Genomic DNA, 12,403 nt, shown 5'->3' on the forward strand with positions numbered 1-12,403 from the left:
TAGATTTTTAGAATAAAGAGGTAATTTATATCTTTCCAGTTCTTAATAAGAAAAATTATAATTAATTATATGTGGTGGCAATACTTTTTGTCTTCTAAATGAATGCTTGAACAGTGCATATTTTTTATCTTGAATTTTATGAATGTTAAAATTATTGGCTCTTGAAAGAATGAGGAACACGAGAAATATTATTGCTGATTTGAAAAATCATGAATTTGATTCTTGAAGCAAGAAAAAGCAGTGAAAAAATATTTAATTACAAGGAATCATTGGATCAAGGAAAAGAAAAAGCCAATAGCCCTTAAAACCAAAAGGCAAGGGTGAAAAGGATCCAAGGCTTTGAGCATCAGTGGATAGGAGGGCCCAGGGAAGTAAATCCTAGCCTAAGCGGCTAAATCAAGCTGTCCCTAACGATGTGCTTGTGGCATGCAGGTCCAAGTGAAAAGCTTGAGACTGAGTGGTTAAAGTCGTGATCCAAGGCAAAAGAGTGTGCTTAAGAACTCTGGACACCTCGAATTGGGGACTTTAGCAAAGCTAAGTCACAATCAGAAAAGGTTCACCCAATTATGTGTCTGTGGCATTTATGTATCTGGTGGTAATACTGGAAAACAAAGTGCTTAAGGCCACGGCCAAGACTCATAAAGTAGCTGTGTTCAAGAATCAACATACTAAACTAAGAGAATCAATAATACTATCTGAGTTCTGAGTTCCTATGGATGCCAATCATTCTGAATTTCAAAGGATAAAGTAAGATGCCAAAATTGTTTAAAAACAAAAAGCTACTAGCCCCGCTCATCTAAATTAGAATCTGAGCTTCACTTAAAACTCTGAGATATTATTGCTTCTTAATTTCTTTTTATCCTATTTTATTTATCTAGTTGCTTGGGGACAAGCAACAGTTTAAGTTTGGTGTTGTGATGAGCGGATATTTTATACGCTTTTTGGGGGTAATTTCATGTAGATTTTAGCATGTTTTAATTTATTTTTAATATAATTTTATTAGTTTTTAAGCAAAAATCATATTTCTGGATTTTACTATAAGTTTGTGTGTTTTTCTGCGATTTTAGATATTTTCTGGCTGAAATTGAGGGAGCTGAGCAAAAATCTGATTGAGGCTGAAAAAGGACTATTGATGCTGTTGGATTCTGACCTCCCTGGACTCGGAATGAATTTTTTGGAGCTACAGAAATCCAATTGGCGCGCTCTCAATTGGGTTGGAAATTAGACATCCAGGGCTTTCCAAAAATCTATAATAGTCCATACTTTGCGCAAAGATAGATGACACAAAATGGTGTTCAATGCCAGTTCCATGTTGTAGTCTGGCGTTCAGCGCCAGAAACAGGTTACAAGTTGGAGTTCAACGCCAGAAACAGGTTACAACCTGGCGTTCAACTCCAGAAACAGCCCAGGCATGTCAGAAGCTTAAGTCTCAGCCCCAGCACACACCAAGTGGGCCCCAGAAGTGGATTTCTACACCAATTATCTTAGTTTACTCACTTTTGTAAACCTAGGTTACTAGTTTAGTATTTAAACAACTTTTAGAGACTTATTTTGTATCTCATGACATTTTTAGATCTGAAATTTGTATCTTTTGGCAGCATGAGTCTCTAAACCCCATTGTTAGGGGTGAGGAGCTCTACAGCGTCTCGATGAATTAATGCAATTATTTCTGTTTTCCATTCAAACATGCTTGTTCCTATCTAAGATGTTCATTCGCGCCTCACTATGAAGAAGATGATGATCCGTGACACTCATCACCTTCCTCAATCCATGAACGTGTGCCTGACAACCACCTCCGTTCTACATCAGATTGGATGAGTATCTCTTAGATTCCTTAATCAGAATCTTCGTGGTATAAGCTAGAATTGATGGCGGCATTCATGAGAATCCGGAAAGTCTAAACCTTGCCTGTGGTATTCCGAGTAGGATTCTGGGATTAGATGATTGTGACGAGCTTAAAACTCGCGAGTGTTGGGCGTAGTGCCAGACGCAAAAGGATCAATGGATCTTATAATAGTCTATACTTTATTCGAGATTAGACGATGCAAACTGGCGCTCAACGCCAGCTCCATGTTGCATTCTGGAGTCAAACGCCAGAAACACGTCACGAACCAGAGTTGAACGCCAAAAACATGTTACAACTTGGCGTTCAACTCCAAAAGAAGCCTCTGCACGTGTAAATCCCAAGCTCAGCCCAAGCACACACCAAGTGGGCTCCGGAAGTGGATTTCTGCATCAATTACTTACTTCTATAAACCCTAGTAGCTAGTCTAGTATAAATAGGACCACATCTTTGGACGTTTAGTTCTTAGACCATGAGAGCTGGCCATTCGGCCATGCTTGAAACTTCATCACTTATGTATTTTCAATGGTGGAGGTTTTGCACACCATAGATTAAGGGTGTGGAGCTCTGCTGTACCTCGAGTTTTAATACAATTACTTCTATTTTCTATTCAATTTAGTTTATTCATGTTCTAAGATATTTGTTGCACTTCAACATGATGAATGTGATGATCTGTGATAATCATTATCATTCTCACCCATAAATGCGTGACTGGCAACCACCTCCGTTCTACCTTAGACCGAGCGCATATCTCTTGGAATCCTTAATCAGAATCTTCGTGGTATAAGCTAGAATTGATGGAGGCATTCATGAGAATCCGGAAAGTCTAAACCTTGTTTGTGGTATGCCGAGTAGGATGCAGGGATTGAATGACTGTGACGAGCTTCAAACTCGCGATTTTTGGGCGTGATGACAAACATAAAAGAATCAATGGATTCAATTCCGACATGATCGAGAACCGACAGATGATTAGCCGTGCCGTGACAGAGCAGTTGGACCTTTTTCACTGAGAGGATGGGATATAGCCATTGACAATGGTGATGCCCTACATACAGCTTGCCATGGAAAGGAGTAAGAAAGATTGAAGGAAGGCAGTGGGAAAGCAGAGATCCAACAGGGACAAAGCATCTCCATACACTTCTCTGAAATTCTCACCAATGATTTACATAAGTAATTCTATCCTTATTTTCTGTTTATTTATTATTATTATTCGAAAACCATTATAATCATCTAATTCTGCCTAACTGAGATTTACAAGATGACCATAGCATGCTTCATACCAACAATCTCCGTGGGATCGACCCTTACTCACGTAAGGTTTATTACTTGGACGACCCAGTGCACTTGCTGGTTAGTTGTGTGGAGTTGTGAAGAAAGTGATGAGTTAGTAGATGCGCATACCAAGTTGAATGCCATTATTAGAGATCACAATTTTGTGCACCAAGTTTTTGGCGCCGTTGCCGGGGATTGTTCGAGTATGGAGAACTAACGGTTCATATTGTTGCTCAGATTAGGTAATTTTCTTTTTGTTTTATTTTCAAAAATTTTTCAAAAAAAAATTTCTCACCTGTTTTCGAAACTTTTTCAAAATTCTTTCAAAAAATTTTTCCTTTTGTTTTCGAAAATTATTCTAAATTTTTAGGAATGAATTCTAGAGTTTCATGGTAACATGTTGAAGCCTGGCTGGCTGTAAAGCCATATCCAAATTCTTTTGGATTGAGGCTTCCACTTGTCAACATAAAAGGCATGTATATGGAGATGGATGAAGTATTAGCTGTTGCATGCCTGATTTATATCCTAAAGCTGGCTGGCTATTAAGCCATGTCCAACCCTTGGATTGGAGCTTTAGGCTAACATTGAAAGATTCCTGAAATTCTTATTAAAAAATTTTAAATTTCTTATTTTCTTTTTCCTATAAAATTTCGAAAAATATATACAAAAATTATAAAATCGTAGAATCAAAAAATTATTTTTGTGTTTGTTGTTTGAGACTTTAGTCAAATTTTAAGTTTGGTGTCAATTGCATATTTTTAAAAAAATTATGCATTTTTCGAAAATTCATGCATTCACAGTGTTCTTCATGATCTTCAAGTTGTTCCTGGTAAGTCTTCTTGTTTGATCTTTAAATTTTCTTGTTCTGTATCTTTTGTTGTTTTTCATATGCATTTTTGCATCATAGTGTCTAAGCATTAAAGATTTCTAAGTTTGGTGTCTTGCATGTTTTCTTTGCATAAAAAAATTTTCAAAAATATGTTCTTGATGTTCATCATGATCTTCAAAGTGTTCTAGGTGTTCATCTTGACATTCATAGTATTCTTGCATGCATCATTGGTTTTGATCAAAAAATTTTCATGTTTTGGGTCATTTTTATGTTTTTCTCTCTCATAATTAAAAATTTAAAAATAAAAAAATATCTTGTCCTTATTTTTCTCAAAATTTCGAAAATTTGAGTTGACTTAGTCAAAAATTTTTAAAAAACTTAGCTATTTCTTATAACTCAAGTCAAATTTTCAATTTTGAAAATCTTATCTTTTCAAAACTTTTTCAAAAATCAAATCTTTTTCATTTTTCTTACTATTTTTCGAAAATTTTTAATTTGAATTTTTAAATCTTTTTCTTATCTTAATTCATGATTTTCAAAGGCTTTGCTAACAATTAATGTGATTGATTCAAAAATTTGAAGTTTGTTACTTTCTTGTTAAGAAAGGTTCAATCTTTAAATTCTAGAATCTTATCTTTTAGTTTCTTGTTAGTCAAGTAATTAATTTTAATTTTAAAAATTAAATCTTTTTCAACCATATCTTTTTAATCATATCTTTTTATATCTTCTTAAAACCAAAAGGCAAAGGTAAAAAGGATCCAAGGCTTTGAGCATCAATGGATAGGAGGGCCCAAGGAAATAAATCCAGGCCTAAGCGGCTAAGTCAAGCTGTCCCTAACCATGTGCTTGTGGCATGCAGGTCCAAGTGAAAAGCTTGAGACTGAGTGGTTAAAGTCATGATCCAAAGCAAAAAGAGTGTGCTTAAGAACCCTGGACACCTCTAACTGGGGACTTTATTAAGGCTGAGTCACAATCTGAAAAGTTTCACCCAGTCATGTGTCTGTGGCATTTATGTATCCGGTGGTAATACTGGAAAACAAAATGCTTAGAGCCACGGCCAAGACTCATAAAAGTAGCTGTGTTCAAGAATCAACATACTTAACTAGGAGAATCAATAACATTATCTGAAATTCTAAGTTCCCATGGATGCCAATCATTCTAAACTTTAAAGGAAAAAGTGAGATGCCAAAACTGTTCAGAAGCAAAAAGCTACAAGTCCCGCTCATCTAATTAGAATTAATATTCATTGATATTTTGGGATTTATAGTATATTCTCTTCTTTTATCCTATTTAATTTTCAGTTTCTTGGGGACAAACAACAATTTAAGTTTGGTGTTGTGATGAGCGGATAATTTATACGCTTTTTGGCACTGTTTTTAGGTATTTTTTAGTAGGATCTAGCTACTTTTAGGGATGTTTTCATTAGTTTTTATGCTAAATTCACATTTCTGGACTTTACTATGAGTTTTTGTGTTTTTCTGTGATTTTAGGTATTTTTTGGCTGAAATTGAGGGACCTGAGCAAAACTCTGATAAGAAGGCTGACAAAGGACTGCTGATGTTGTTGGATTTTGATCTCCCTGCACTCGAAATGAATTTTCTAGAACTACTGAACTCCAAATGGCGTGATCTCAACGGCGTTGGAAAGTAGACATCCAGAGCTTTCCAGAAATATATAATAGTCCATACTTTACTCGAGATTAGATGACGCAAACTGGCGCTCAACGCCAGTTCCATGTTGCATTCTGGAGTCAAATGCCAGAAACACGTCACGAACCAGAGTTGAACGCCAAAAACATGTTAAAACTTGGCGTTCAACTCCAAAAGAAGCCTCTGCATGTGTAAAGCTCAAGCTCAGCCCAAGCACACACCAAGTGGACCCCAGAAGTGGATTTCTGCATCAATTACTTACTTCTGTAAATCCTAGTAGCTAGTCTAGTATAAATAGGACATTTTACTATTGTATTAGACATCTTTGGACGTTTAGTTCTTAGATCATGAGGGCTGGCCATTCGGCCATGCCTGGAACTTCATCACTTATGTAATTTCAACGGTGGAGTTTCTGCACACCATAGATTAAGGGTGTGGAGCTCTGCTGTACCTCGAGTTTTAATACAATTACTACTATTTTCTATTCAATTCAGTTTATTCCTGTTCTAAGATATTCGTTGCACTTCAACATGATGAATGTGATGATCCAGTACACTCATCATCATTCTCACCCATGAACGCGTGACTGACAACCACTTCTGTTCTACCTTAGACCGGGCGCATATCTCTTGGATTCCTTAATCAGAATCTTCGTGGTATAAGCTAGAATTGATGGCGGCATTCATGAGAATCCAGAAAGTCTAAACCTTGTCTGTGGTATTCCGAGTAGGATTCAGGGATTGAATGACTGTGACGAGCTTTAAACTCGCAATTGTTGGGCATGATGACAAACGCAAAAGAATCAATGGATTCTATTCCGACATGATCAAGAACCGACAGATGATTAGCTGTGCCATGACAGAGCATTTGGACCTTTTTCACTGAGAGGATGGGATGTAGCCATTGACAACGATGATGCCTTACATACAGCTTGCCATGGAAAGGAGTAAGAAGGATTGAAGGAAGGCAGTAGGAAAGCAGAGATCCAACAGGGACAAAGCATCTCCATACACTTAATTGAAATTCTCACCAATGATTTACATAAGTAATTCTATCCTTATTTTATGTTTATTCATTATTATTATTCGAAAACCATTATAATCATTTAAATATGCCTAAATGAGATTTACAAGATGACCATAGCTTGCTTCATACCATAGCTTATTTCTGGCGTTGAATGCCAGCTTCATGCTTGTTTTGGGCGTTCAACGCCCATTTGCAGAATGTTTCTGGCGTTGAACGCCAGTTCCATGCTTGTTTCTGCCGTTCAGTGCCAGCTTTCCTCAGGGTGTATTCATGGCGTTTCAATGTCAGGATGCTACTTGTTTCTGGCGTTTAACGCCAGATCCTTGCTCTGTTCTGGTGTTGAACGCCAGCCAGATGCTCCTTACTGGCATTTAAACGCCAATAAGCTCTTACTCCAAGGTGTGCTTTTTCTTCTGCTATTTTTGATTCTGTTTTTAATTTTAGTATTTATTTTGTGACTCCACATGATCATAAACCTAATAAAACATAAAAGAGCAATAAAAGAAAAATAAAATTAGATAAATAAAAGTTGGGTTGCCTCCCAATAAGCGCTTCTTTAATGTCAATAGCTTGACAGTGGGCTCCCATGGAGCCTCACAGGTGATCAGGTCAATGTTGTAGACTCCCAACACCAAACTTAGAGTTTGATTGTGGGGGCTTTGTTTGACTCTGCACTGAGAGAAGCTTTTCATGCTTCCTCTCCATTGTTACAGAAGAACACCCTTGGGTCTTAAACACAAGGTAGTCCCTATTCAATTGAAGGACTAATTCTCCTCTGTTAACATCTATCACAGCTCCTGCTGTGGCTAGGAAAGGTCTTCCAAGGATGATACATTCATCCTCCTCCTTCCTAGTGTCTAAGATTATGAAATTAGCAGGGATGTAAAGGCCTTCAACCTTCACTAACACGTCCTCTACCAATCCATAAGCTTGTCTTACTGACCTATCTGCCATTTGCAATGAGAATATGGCAGGCTGTACCTCAATGATCCCTAGCTTCTCCATTACAGAGAGTGGCATAAGATTTATGCTTGACCCTAGGTCACACAGAGCCTTCTCAAAGGTCATGGTGCCTATGGTACAGGGTATTAAGAATTTGCCAGGATCTTGTCTCTTTTGAGGTAAAGTTTGCTGAATCCATGTATCTAGTTCATTAATGAGCAAGGGAGGTTCACCTTCCCAAGTCTCATTACCAAATAATTTGGTATTCAGCCTCATGATGGCTCCTTGATATTGAGCAACTTGCTCTCCAATTACATCTTCATCCTCTTCAGAGGAAGAATAGTTTTCAGAGCTCATGAATGGCAGAAGGAGGTTTAATGGAATCTCTACGGTCTCTATATGAGCTTCAGATTTCTTTAGGTCCTCAATAGGGAACTCCTTCTTGCTTGAGAGACGTCCCATGAGGTCTTCCTCATTGGGATTTACGTCCTTTCCTTCCTCTCTAGATTCCGCCATGTTGATTATGTCAATGGCCTTGCACTCTCTTTTTGGATTCTCTTCAGTGTTGCTTGGGAGAGTACTAGGAGGAGTTTCAGTGATTTTCTTACTCAGCTGGCCCACTTGTGCCTCCAGATTTCTAATGGAGGACCTTGTTTCACTCATGAAACTTAAAGTAGCCTTAGACAGATCAGAGACTAAGTTTGCTAAGTTAGAGGTGCTCTGCTCAGAATTCTCTGTCTATTGCTGAGAAGATGATGGATAAGGCTTGCTATTGCTGAGCCTATTTTTTCCACCATTATTAAAGTCTTATTGAGGCCTTTGTTGATCCTTCCATGAGAAATTTGGATAATTTATCCATGATGAATTATAGGTGTTTCATAAGGTTCACCCATATAATTTACCTCTGCTGTTGCAGGGTTCTCAGGATCATAAGCTTCTTCTTCAGAAGATGCCTCTTTAGTACTGTTGGATGCATTTTGCCATCCATTCAGACTTTGAGAAATCATGTTGACTTGCTGAGTCAACATTTTGTTCTGAGCCAATATAGCATTTAGAGCATCAATTTCAAGAACTCCCTTTTTTTGAGGCGTCCAATTGTTCATGGAATTCCTCTCAGAAGTATACATGAATTGGTTATTTGCAACCATGTCAATGAGTTCATGAGCTTCTGCAGGCATTTTCTTTAGGTGAATGAATCCACCTGCAGAATGGTCCAATGACATCTTGGAGAACTCAGATAGACAATAATAGAATATATCCAGAATGGTCCACTCTGAAAGCATGTCAGAAGGACACCTTTTGGTCATCTGCTTGTATCTTTCCCAAGCTTCATAGAGGGATTCACCATCTTTTTGTTTGAAAGTCTGAACATCCACTCTAAGCTTGCTCAGCTTTTGAGGAGGAAAGAACTTAGCCAAGAAGGCCGCGACCAGCTTATCCCAGGAGTCCAAGCTATCTTTAGGTTGTAAATCCAACCATATTCTAGCTCTGTCTCTTACAGTAAAGGGGAAAAGCATGAGCCTGTAGACTTCAGGATCTACTCTATTAGTCTTAACAATCTCACAGATCTGCAAGAACACAGTTAAAAATTGGTAGGGATCTTCTGATGGAAGTCCATGGAACTTGCAATTCTATTGCAGTAGAGCAACTAGTTGAGGTTTCAGCTCAAAATTATTTGCTCTAATGGCAGGGATTGAGATGCTTCTTCCATCAAATTTAGAAGTAGGTGTAGTATAGTCACCAAGCATCCTCCTTGCATTATTATTTCCGGCTGCTATCTCCTCTTCTTTTTCGAAAATTTCTGTAAGGTTGTCACTAGATTGTGGTAATTTAGCTTCTCTTAATTTCCTCTTTAGAGTCCTTTCAGGTTCAGGATCTGCTTCAACAAGAATGTTCTTGTCCTTGCTCCTGCTCATATGAAAAAGAAGGGAACAGAAAATAATAATAGGGATCCTCTTTACCACAGTAGAGAGATTCCTTTATATTAGTAGAAGAAGAACGGAATAGAAGAAGGAAAAAGTAAGAATCCAAACACAAGGGTGAAGATAGGTTCTGATTCTTGAGATGAAGAGAAGTGTTAGTAAATAAATAAATAAATAAATAGAAAAAGATGAGGGGGAGAGAATTCGAAAATTAATTTTGAAAAAGGGTTAGTGATTTTCGAAAATTAAGAGAAGAAATAAAATTAAAATTAAAATTTGAAACAATTAGTTAATTAAAAGAATTTTGAAAAAGAAAGAGATGATTTTCGAAAATTAGAGAGGGAAAAGTAGTTAGGTGGTTTTGAAAAAGATAAGAAACAAATAAAAAGTCAATTAGTTAGTTGAAAAAGATTTGAAAATTAATTTTGAAAAGATAAGAAATTAGAAAAGATATTTTGAAATCAAATTTTTTGAAAAAGATAAAAAGATATGATGGAAAATATATTTTGAAAAAGATTTGATTTTTAATATTAAAATTTGATTACTTGACTAACAAGAAACTATAAGATATGATTCTAGAATTGAAAGATTGAACCTTTCTTAACAAGAAAGTAACAAACTTCAAATTTTTGAATCAATCACATTAATTGTTAGAAAAGTTTTCAAAATTTTGAAATAAAGATAAGAAAAAGATTTTGAAAATTTTAAAAATTTCGAAAATAATAAAAAATGAAAAAGATTTGATTTTTGAAAAAGATTTTGAAAAGATAAGATTTTTAAATTTGAAATTTTGACTTGACTTATGAGAAATAGCTAAGTTTTAAAATTTTTTTGACTAAGTCAACTCAAATTTTCGAAATTTATGAGAGAAAAAAGGAAAAGATATTTTTTTGATTTTTGAATTTTGAATGATGAGAGGAAAAAACATAAAAATGACCCAAAACATGAAAATTTTTGGATCAAAACCAATGATGCATGCAAGAACACTATGAATGTCAAGATGAATACCAAGAACACTTTGAAGATCATGATGAACATCAAGAACATATTTTTGAAAAATTTTTGATGCAAAGAAAACATGCAAGACACCAAACTTGGAAATCTTTCATGTTTAGACACTATGAATGCAAAATGCACATGAAAAACATCATACAACACAAAACAAGAAAATTTAAAGATCAAACAAGAAGACTTACCAAGAACAACTTGAAGATCATGAAGAACACTATGAATGCATGAATTTTCGAAAAATGCAAGAACAAGATGAATATGCAATTGACACCAAACTTAAAACATGACACAAGACTCAAACAAGAATCACAAAATATTTTTGGTTTTTATGATTTTATGATTTTTTTGTATTTTCTTTCGAAATTTTATAGGAAAAACAAAATAAAAAAATTCAAAATTTTTAATAAGAATTCCAGGAATCTTTCAATGTTAGCCTAAAGTTCCAATCCAAGGGTTGGACCTGGCTTAATAGCCAGCCAGCTTTAGGATATAAATCAGGCATGCAACAGCTGATACTTCATCCAACTCCATATACATGCCTTTTATGTTGACAGGTGGAAGCCTCAATCCAAAAGAATTTGGATATAGCTTTACAGCCAGCCAGGCTTCAACATGTTACCATGAAACACTAGAATTCATTCTTAAAAATTTAGAATAATTTTCGAAAACAAAAGAAAAAAAAATTTTTTGAAAAATATTTATTTTTTTTCAAAAATAGAACAAAAAGAAATTTACCTAATCTGAGCAACAAGATGAACCGTCAGTTGTCCAAACTCGAACAATCCCCGGCAACGGTGCCAAAAACTTGGTGCACGAAATTGTGATCTCTAATAATGGCATTCAACTTGGTATGCGCATCTACTAACTCAGCACTTTCTTCACAACTCCGCACAACTAACCAGCAAGTGCACTGGGTCGTCCAAGTAATAAACCTTACGTGAGTAAGGGTCGATCCCACGGAGATTGTTGGTATGAAGCAAGCTATGGTCATCTTGTAAATCTCAGTTAGGAGGATTTAAATGATTATAATGGTTTTCGAATAATAATAATAAATAAACAGAAAATAAGGATAAAATTACTTATGTAAATCATTGGTGAGAATTTTAGACAAGTGTATGGAGATGCTTTATCCCTGTTGGATCTCTGCTTTCCTACTACCTTCCTTCAATTCTTCTTACTCCTTTCCATGGAAAGATGTATGTAGGGCATCACCATTGTCAATGGCTACATCCCATCCTCTCAGTGAAAAAGGTCCAAATGCTCTGTCACGGCACGACTAATCATCTGTCGGTTCTCGATCATGTCAGAATAGAATCCATTGATTCTTTTGCGTTTGTCATCACGCCCAACAATCGTGAGTTTGAAGCTCATCACAGTCATTCAATCCCTGAATCCTACTCAGAATTCCACATACAAGGTTTAGACTTTCCGGATTCTCATGAATGCCGCCATCAATTCTAGCTTATACCACGAAGATTTTGATTAAGGAATCCAAGATATATGCGCTCGGTCTAAGGTAGAACGGAGGTGGTTGTTAGTCACGCATTCATAGGTGAGAATGATGATGAGTGTCACGGATCATCACATTCATCATGGTGAAGTACAACGAATATCTTAGAATAGGAATAAACTGAATTGAATAGAAAATAGTAGTAATTGTATTAAAACTCCAGGGTACAGCAGAGCTTTACACCCTTAATCTATGGTGTGCAGAAACTCCACCGTTGAAAATACATAAGTGATGAAGTTCCAGGCACGGCCGAATGGCCAGCCCTCATGGTCTAAGAACTAAACATCCAAAGATGTCTAATAGAATAGTAAAATGTTCTATTTATGCTAGACTAACTACTAGGGTTTATAGAAGTAAGTAATTGATGCGGAAATCTACATCCGGGGCCCACTTGGTGTG

General features: G+C 36.3%; 1 non-coding gene across 1 annotated transcript; it reads left to right on the forward strand.

The window, feature by feature from the left end:
* The first annotated feature begins 8,838 nt into the window (after window positions 1-8,838).
* Window positions 8,839-8,946, forward strand: LOC112715747 (small nucleolar RNA R71). Its single transcript, XR_003159956.1, has one exon. It is a non-coding gene; the product is annotated as a small nucleolar RNA R71 (small nucleolar RNA).
* The last annotated feature ends 3,457 nt before the right edge of the window (window positions 8,947-12,403 follow it).

Source organism: Arachis hypogaea, chromosome 1 (assembly GCF_003086295.3).
Source record: "Arachis hypogaea cultivar Tifrunner chromosome 1, arahy.Tifrunner.gnm2.J5K5, whole genome shotgun sequence".
Lineage (NCBI taxonomy): Eukaryota > Viridiplantae > Streptophyta > Magnoliopsida > Fabales > Fabaceae > Arachis > Arachis hypogaea.